This window comes from Vicugna pacos, chromosome 35 (genome assembly GCF_048564905.1).
Source record: "Vicugna pacos chromosome 35, VicPac4, whole genome shotgun sequence".
Classification (NCBI taxonomy): domain Eukaryota; kingdom Metazoa; phylum Chordata; class Mammalia; order Artiodactyla; family Camelidae; genus Vicugna; species Vicugna pacos.
Genome location: NC_133021.1, coordinates 5,941,051 through 5,949,329, shown reverse-complemented (window position 1 = coordinate 5,949,329; position 8,279 = coordinate 5,941,051). Strand labels below are relative to the sequence as shown.

Below are 8,279 nucleotides of genomic sequence, written 5' to 3'. Positions count from 1 at the left end.
GCCTAGCCACTTAACTCCGTAGGGACTGGCTGTCTTCCCCAGACCATGGCCCTCTCCTGGGCAGAGGCCCTCGCTGATGCGGCCAGGGCACCTCGCCGCGGCTCTGACAGGGAGTCTGGGTGTGAGCCAAGCCCTCCTGTCTGCCACAAGATGACAACACCACAATGACGAGCAGGACACAAAAGTACCTCCACAGCCCCACTCCAGGCTCACAGAAAAAGTCTAAAACTCACTGCCTCAAGCCCCCCCTGCCCTCCTGCAGACACAGCGCCTTCCAATACTTCAAGTTATTTTTCTGGGAAAAGCTAAGCTCCCACTCTAATTTTTCCCACTGTTCACCGATATCTTTAAACATGTTCACACACACACACACACACACACACACACACACACACACACACACACACACACACAAACCAACCAAGACACAATGATCAGAATTTCATCTTTCTTGGCATTTTTTCACCCTTTAGCGTCCACATGACTCTTTCAAGGAAGGTAGCCTCCCTGAAGGGTGGGGACACTTTGCTCCAAGAACATTTTCTGCTGCTGCAAATCGGCACCTTGTTGGATGGAGACGAATCTTTCTGAAATTCAGAAAGCCAGCTTTCAGTAATTTCCAAGGTCCTCTCTTCTGGAGACCTTATTCATTTTGGTCACTTTTGGGTTTTCTAAAGAAGGACTCCTGGTGTACATGAAATCTACAGCTTGAAACAAATGCCCACATGGCTGCCTCCAAACTGAGGCACAGCCTGCACGCGTGGCCAGCGCCAGCATGGAGGCCCCGGTGTGTCCTTCCCAGGGGGTGAGGGGGGGAGCAGGGGCGCATCCTCACATGACTTAGCTGCATTGCTTATTGACAAACCCGAGCGGCGACTTCAGAGCGCTGGAGGAGAAGGTCCGGGGCGGCGTCCTGATTAAACACCCTCGGCCGAGTCAGACCTGTGCATGAGCACTCGCTGTGTCACTGTGGCTTTCCCTTTAGCACAGCTGGAAGTGAATTGCTCATACTGTGCCCGTCACCCCACCTCGGGTGGGGTTCCACGAGCGCAGGGAACACCAGAGGCAGGGCTGCCTCGCTCTGGGAAATTGTCAGGTAGGTAAAGTCTTTTTTTGCTGCGTCTCACAGCCCTCTCCTCCGTCCTGGTTTCCAGTAGTCAATCCTCAGGCTCCGGGCTGTGTCCGATTCCCAAGGGCCTCCTCGCTGTCAGTCAGTAATAGCTTTCTCTGCTGTTATTCCTCTCAGAGTTTTTTTTTTTTTTTTTTTTTTTGCATTTTAATAGGGCCCCTAGGGTTGTAAATGTCTCCAGAACCAAAAGAGTGAATCTCTAATGGTGGAATTTTAGGGATCTGTGACAGGCTCAGTGGGAGAGTTTCCGGGGAGGGTTCGCTGAGAAGTCAAAGCCCTGACAGCCCGCAGCCCCGGCGCCCCGGTGCGGCTGGCCCCGCAGACGGACACGGCAACGTGGATTAATCAGCCGGGAAGTACTGAACTTTATTAAAGAAAATCTTCAACCTTTGCTAATGATTGATTAAACCTTTGTTAATGCTCCAACCTTTGCTTGCAACGTTTTAATCAGTTTTCCAATAAGTGAACATGTGGTCACACTGGAGGCATTTTCCAGCCGGGAAAACTGTACAGTATCTCAGGCGAAGTCTCCTTCGGGTCTGTGCAGGAGGAAATTGGAGGTTTGGGGGAAGGAAAGGCTTGGAAGTCTGTGTTTCAGGTCTCGTCCCCTCACTGAAGGGAGCAGGAGCGGAATCGTGGGGTTAGCTCTACGGGACAGGACCGATGATTGTAAACTTCATCCTGAACTGTTGTTTCCAACACACATTTTGTTCGCAGGAAAAAGAAGATGGGAGGCCCGAATACATGTCTCACCAGGACTGGTGCGAGAGGATGTCAGATGCCGGCATGCTATCTGGACGGCAGTATCGCCCTGTTTTTCTCTCCCCCTGCTAAGTAAACAGTGCCGCCCCATCCATTACTCAGCTATCAGAGACTGTCAGGCGTTTCTGGCCGCGGAACTTGGGAGTTCTTACATTTCTTGAAAAATGTGGAAAAGTGTATTTGCAAAACTGCTGGAAAGGGAAATGGAGAAAGACGTCGACTCCTACAACATAATTAACCCTGCGCGTCTCCCCCCGAGGGCTGACGTGAGCCTTTCTTCAGCGATGGGAATTTCGGTTTCTCTCTTTTCTTAGGTTATCATCATTCACACTTCACTACCTGTGGCAAGGTCTGTGGACCAGAGAGACTATTGTGAACAGGCTTGGGCGTGGGGGAGGCAGGGCTTTGAAGCAGTGCCCCTGAGGCCCAGCTCTGAGCAGCGATGTGAGGCTCTGCCCGGGAGCTGTAAACGCGCCCCTCCCTGCCCACCAGGTGTTACAGGTTCTGCTTTCGTGGCTCTGGGAGGGCTTTCTGCAGTGCTTTCTGTGCTGAAGGCTGCAGCCTGAAGTCTTCTTCTGGAGAGATTCGCCAGGTCAAAAGTTGCAAGAGGAAGAATATTGTGAGGACTGTAAAGTCCTGCGCACGTAAATACATGTTTCATTGCTTTCATCTTTGCAGTCAGGGATGCTGACGGCTACTCTGGGAAGAAGCTGCACGGCGGGGCGGCGGGGTGGCAGGATTGAAATGCAGGAGGGACACGTGGGTGCCAGCAGGAGACCCCCCAAACCCTTGACACGGGCCCGATCTCCACTTACGGCTGACGGCTTCTACACACTTCTGAGCATCCACAGGGCCTCAGTGCCCTCGCTGACAGGTTGCTGCCGTGGTGAGTGCACACGGGGCTCTGGACGCACAGACCGAAGACCTGGTTTAGGTTCAGCCATTCCATTTGCTGTGCCTTCTCGAGCTGACATCTTCACTGCACCCTCATAGTTTGTGAAAGTTTTTTTTTTTTTTTTGGTAAATTAAAAAACACCATTGGTGTTTCAGGCATTAGTATGATGGAATGTAAACACAGTCTGCATCTATGAAAGGAATATATTTTAAAAAGTTTTTAGAATATTTATTTTATATTGTGTACAATTTATTTATTTGGGGGTTAATTAAGTTTATTTATTTATTTATTTTTAATGGAGGCGTGAAGATTGAACCCAGGACCTGGCGCATGCTAAGTGCACACTCCACCCCTGAGCTATCCCCCAAGTGTGTTATCCAGTGCGGTGGAGCGTGCTCAGGATAGAAGCAGCGAGCCTGGCTGGTACACAAGGAAAAGGAAGCAGACTCATGCCCCCCCCCCCACGTTTTGTTGATAAAAGGGTTACTGTTAGGGACGTTGTGATGTGATCATAATGTTAAAAGTCACTGATGAGTTCTCTCGTGGTGGGACGTGGGGGTCCGTGCAGACCCTCAGGAGAAGTAATGCTGACCCTTAGGGAGCACGTGGTGTGGGCAGGGGAGACGTCGGAAGGAGGGGCCGGTTAGAGCAACTGTACCTCCCGCCGCCAGCGTCATCGCAAGGAGAGCAGGGTCCGGGGCAAAGTTACAGCCTCGTGTGTCTCACTGCGTTTGTCAACGGCGCCCGAGGACCAAGAAGGGATCCGTGCAAATCCAGGCGGACCGGGCGGCGGGACGGATGGACGACCGCGGTCTGACGCAGAATCGGTGGGAACCAGTCCCGGAGCCTCCCCGGCCAGGCACCAGGTCGGGGGTGTGTACAGAGAGACACGGGGGCTCGAGCTGTTTAACTGGGAGATGGAAACACAAACAACGGAAACAAGACGTAACAAACAAGACAGACAATGCGGGACTGAAGCCTGCGCGCGGGTGCGCTGCTCTTGGGGCCGAAAGCCTGGCGGGCGGCGCTGACCTGCCAGGCGGCGCTGCGCGGGGGGCCTGCCGGCGGGGAGCGCGTCCGGCACCGACCGAGCAGCGCCGAAGGCTCTGGCCGTGGGCACTGTTCGTGTCATCGAAGTTGTTTATGACTTAAGAATAATGTCCTGTGAGTGAAGGGGGTCAAAGGGCACACATTTCCAGTTATGCAATAAGAGCGTCTTGGGGATGTAAGGTGGCTGGAGGTGACCGTCCTGTGCTGCCTATTTGAAAGTTGCCAGGAGATCAGACCTTAAACACCCTCCTCACAAGAAAACAATGTTTGTCACTAAGCCTGGCAGTGGATGCTGACCAAACGGACGGTGGTGATCAATTCATAATATATGCAAATATTCTGCCATTGTGTCCTACATCTGAAGCCGATACAGTGCTGTATCTCAATTACAGCTCAGTAAAAAAGAATACTATAATAAAATACATTACATAACTTACAGATGCTTATTATATAATTAATAGCAATGGTATTTTATTTATAGTATACAATACATACTAATACATAATCAATATATATACTAATCAATCCGATAAATAAATATATAAATATAAATAAGTAAGTATTTATATAATAAATAAATAAATAAAATATAACACTATGGTAGAGGTATCCTGTCCTTTTAGGTAACTGCACATTCATTGGAAATAATGATAAATTTTAACATTAAGTTGAACTAATCAGTTTAGCAAATAAGAACTGAGAAAGTTTACTTGATGAAACAGTCCTGTGAAATGCAGCTGCAGGTTTTTTGAACAAGAAACCTTTATTTTAACCAGTAGCGTAAACTAGTTCCTGAAAAGGATGATGTCTGAGTTGACAAAAGCACACTGCTCCCGGTGAAACAGTTAAACGCCCTTCAGCATCTGAGATGGCCAGACCCTGCCTGGGGGACTGCAGTCCTGAGAAAGCTGGTGGAGGACAAGGGTCCAGGGCGTCAAGGGGTGGTTTGGGAGGGACAGGGCAGCCGGCATCTCAATGGCTGTGCCCATTTTAATTCACAGGGGTGGCAAGGTGACCACAGAGGGGCCAGTGAGAGAAGACTGCCCTTACTTACAGAGCCTGAGGGGAGGGGCCTGGGGGCCACGCAGGGCCACCTGGGGAGGCAGAGGAGAGGGAGGGGAGAGCATGGCCATACCCTCACTGCGTCTCCTACGGGAAAGACAGTGCGGCAGGGACACAGCCCAGGACTAGCTTGCTAGAACAACTCCAGCAGGCTCTGGGACCTGGGGTGTCCCTGGTGTCTGGTACCCAGCCTTAGGCTGATGTAGGGCAGGGGACATACTGGCTTGGGGCTGAGAGTCAGATAACCGAGTTGCTGGTGGGTGTGGACTCGAGATCTGTCGGTTTGTATATGAGAAACGTTGCTTTTAGGAATTAACTAGCCCTGGGAGGGGCACTTCCCCCTGACAATGTCAAACACCATCAAATACAGAAAATTAAAAATATGATTAATATGTCAAGATCCAAGCTCCAGGGTAAGAACCAGGAACCATGGGGAGAAGTTTGGGGGAGACGGATTTTAGGGGAAAAAAGAAATCTTTCTGTGAAACAGAGCCATCTGAAAGTGGAACGGATGTCTTTGTCAAACAGGGAAAGCCTGAACCCATTCTGAGATGGGAAAACCAAGTCCTCCACGTTGTAGGTGGGATTCTGTCCACGACGGGGGTGCAGGATTAAGGCCCAGCTCATAGACTCTGTCATTCTGTGGTCAGCTGCCTGCCTTGTCTGGGGAGGAACTTGCATGGCAGGCATTTCTCTCCACTCCGTAACTTCTCAGGGAGAGAGCTAATTTAAAAAGACTGAAATTCAGCAATGGGAATAAATGGCATTTTTTTTACATAGTTGTAATAACTGGGGCTCTGATGGGGAGGCCTGGATGTGAACCACTGGAAAAAGAACCCCTGTTTTAGTGCCAGTGACGTGGAGGCCAAGTGGCCAGACGCCTTGGTGGAACACAATGGGCTGACCTTGAGTTCTCCTGAGAAACGGGGGATTATAAGATTTGTATTGGCAGCGCCCGTCTATGAAGTCATTCTTCCACTAGAGACTGACGGAGTCCTTGCTTTGCCTTGTCAGTCAAGGACTTCCCTGTGTGTCAAGATCATGTTTTGGAACCGGTTTATCAGTTCTTACTTTAATGGGCTCCCATTGAATCTGAAGGCATCCCAATGGAGAGTAAAACTCTGTTTCCTCTTCCTTAAAATGAAGGGGTTGTACCAGAAGGACCTATAAGTGTCCTCCGATCCTAAAATTCCTTGACTCCAAGGTGCTGTTCTTTGAGGTGCTCTGAAAACTCTCCTCCTCGGGTCGACTCAAGTCACACGAGCCGCTCTTTGTCGTGGGCAGCGGACTGTGTGTCTGTCCAGCGCTGTTCGTGATTTGTGTGTTGTAAGGTAGGTGGGACAGCTCTTATTTGTAACCAAAGAAGCCGAGACTCAGGCAGATTAATCCAGTGTCGGAATCACATGGCCAGCGAGGGGAAGACAGGAGATGGGACCTTCGCCTGTGTCGGTGCCCGTCTTCCTGCAGAGTTTTGTGTCGCAGAGATGAGCGTCCAGAGCATCCAGTGAATGATGCGGGGCGGCCATCCTCTGTCTGACGGTGAAGCCACTGCCTTAGCTTGGAAGTCCTGATCACTGAATCTGGATCTGAGCACTGAAGGTGGTGACTCTGGTCCCTGCCCAGTTAAGAGGTTTTTTTTTTTTTTTTTTTTTCCTGGCAGGGGTGTGAAAAGGAGACAGCAAAAAGGACAAAAGATATATTTGAAAATGCGTGGAAGTATGTGGAGTTTTCTTCCATTTAATTCTGTTTTTCCTCTGTAAGTTTGGTACCATTTTTTGTTTGTTTGTTTGCTCCAATCCTACTTAAGACAAGAAGGAAACTCACTTCCACATCTGAAATTCTCTTTTGATGTGCATGGACCAGCACCTGCCTCGCTTTTAACATTCATATGAGCTCAGGACGCCTTTCAAATTGGGTATTTTGTGGCTGTGAAAGTTGTTCGGGAATCCTGGACACACAGGATTCAGTTAGGGCATTTGAACTCCTATCCAACACGAGGAAATGGGCTGCTTCCCTTTGCAGGGCTTCTGGCACTCAGAGAAATGGTAGGAAATTAGCTTTTCTTCTCAGACATGGGTTGCTGTCTCCTCACTCATGTTGATGAGTCGTGTGGTCCCCGAAACTGAAAATGAGTCACTTAGTGGGTGGTTGCCATGAAACCCCCAGCTCTACTTATTTTATGGTGAACATGCCGTCTCTGCCGGACATGGCTCTTTGTAGTGCACCCCGGGGAGGGATAGGTAGCTCTGCCAATGCTCTGAATTGGTGACGTTCAGGCACAAACATCTCTTGAACTGTCTGGACATTAGATTCTAATGGATGGGGCTACAATGTGTGCAGCCACGTGCTCAGAATTAGGACACAGAGGGGACAGTTGGATTAATCATTCTGGATCCTGGGCAAACCAGCGGGTAGGTCTGCTTTTACTGTGCCTGCCTTTCTTTTCAAACACGCTAGTGAAAGGTTTTCATGTCAGATTTCCACTGTATACCTGTGAAAATGAACTCTGGGGTGTGTGCGTGTGTGTGTGCCTGAGACAGTTCTGGGGGAGCAGAGTGGGGCTGGTGAAGCAGTTAGCGGTGTGGTTAGGCAGACAGGTGACAGGTTTTAGAGTCAGATAACTTCTGGGCAGGAACACTTCAATTTATTAACTATAAAGTGGAGTAAGAAACTTGCCTGTTTCATAAGGCCTTATAAGAATTACGTAGGGTACTTAGTGCGTAGGAAGTGCTTAGTATCGTGCTCGGCACAGAGCACACACCCAAGTTTACATAATTTGTTCTTGGATTTCAAAATACAAAAGAGCGTTGAAGGGGCAGGGTGCAGCTCAGTGGTAGAGCACATGCTCAGCACGCACAAGGTCCTGGGTTCCGTCCCCAGTGCCTCCATTTAAAGTAAGTAAGTAAACAAGCCTAATTACCTACCCCCCCAAAACCCCAAAACCAAAACAAAAGAGCTTTGAAACCCTCCAGGAACAGCCTTCTTCTTTAAATCTACCTTCTGAAAAAGGCATTCACTACCTCAGTCACCAATTAAGGCGCGTGTGTGAGTGTGAGCGTGGGTGTGAGTATGTGTGTTTCAGCAGATCCAAGTTTTAAAACCTGTTTGGTCTCATTAGACTTCACTTAAATTAATGGCTTCATTCATTGAACTGATGCGTGGTATTAACAGAATAATTTCTTTTCAAACTTTTATATGTACGAATACACTATTGAATGTGTTGTTACAGTGCATGCTAAAATAATGACTAATCCACAAGGGGCCAATTTAGCAGAAACCCTTAATCATGCAGCTGGGCCCCCGCTGGAAACATGTAATTATAAGTCCGTGATTGCAGATCACGGAGCGCCGGAGAACACAGGCCAAAGCCAGCAGCCCCCA

General features: G+C 49.2%; 1 long non-coding RNA gene across 1 annotated transcript; it reads right to left on the bottom strand.

The window, feature by feature from the left end:
• Window positions 1–1,470: 1,470 nt before the first annotated feature.
• Window positions 1,471–3,847, bottom strand: LOC140691518 (uncharacterized). The gene is made up of 2 exons (XR_012067227.1): window positions 3,445–3,847; window positions 1,471–2,976 (listed from the first exon to the last, which is right to left on the bottom strand). It is a non-coding gene; the product is annotated as an uncharacterized lncRNA (long non-coding RNA).
• Between the last annotated feature and the right edge of the window lie 4,432 nt (window positions 3,848–8,279).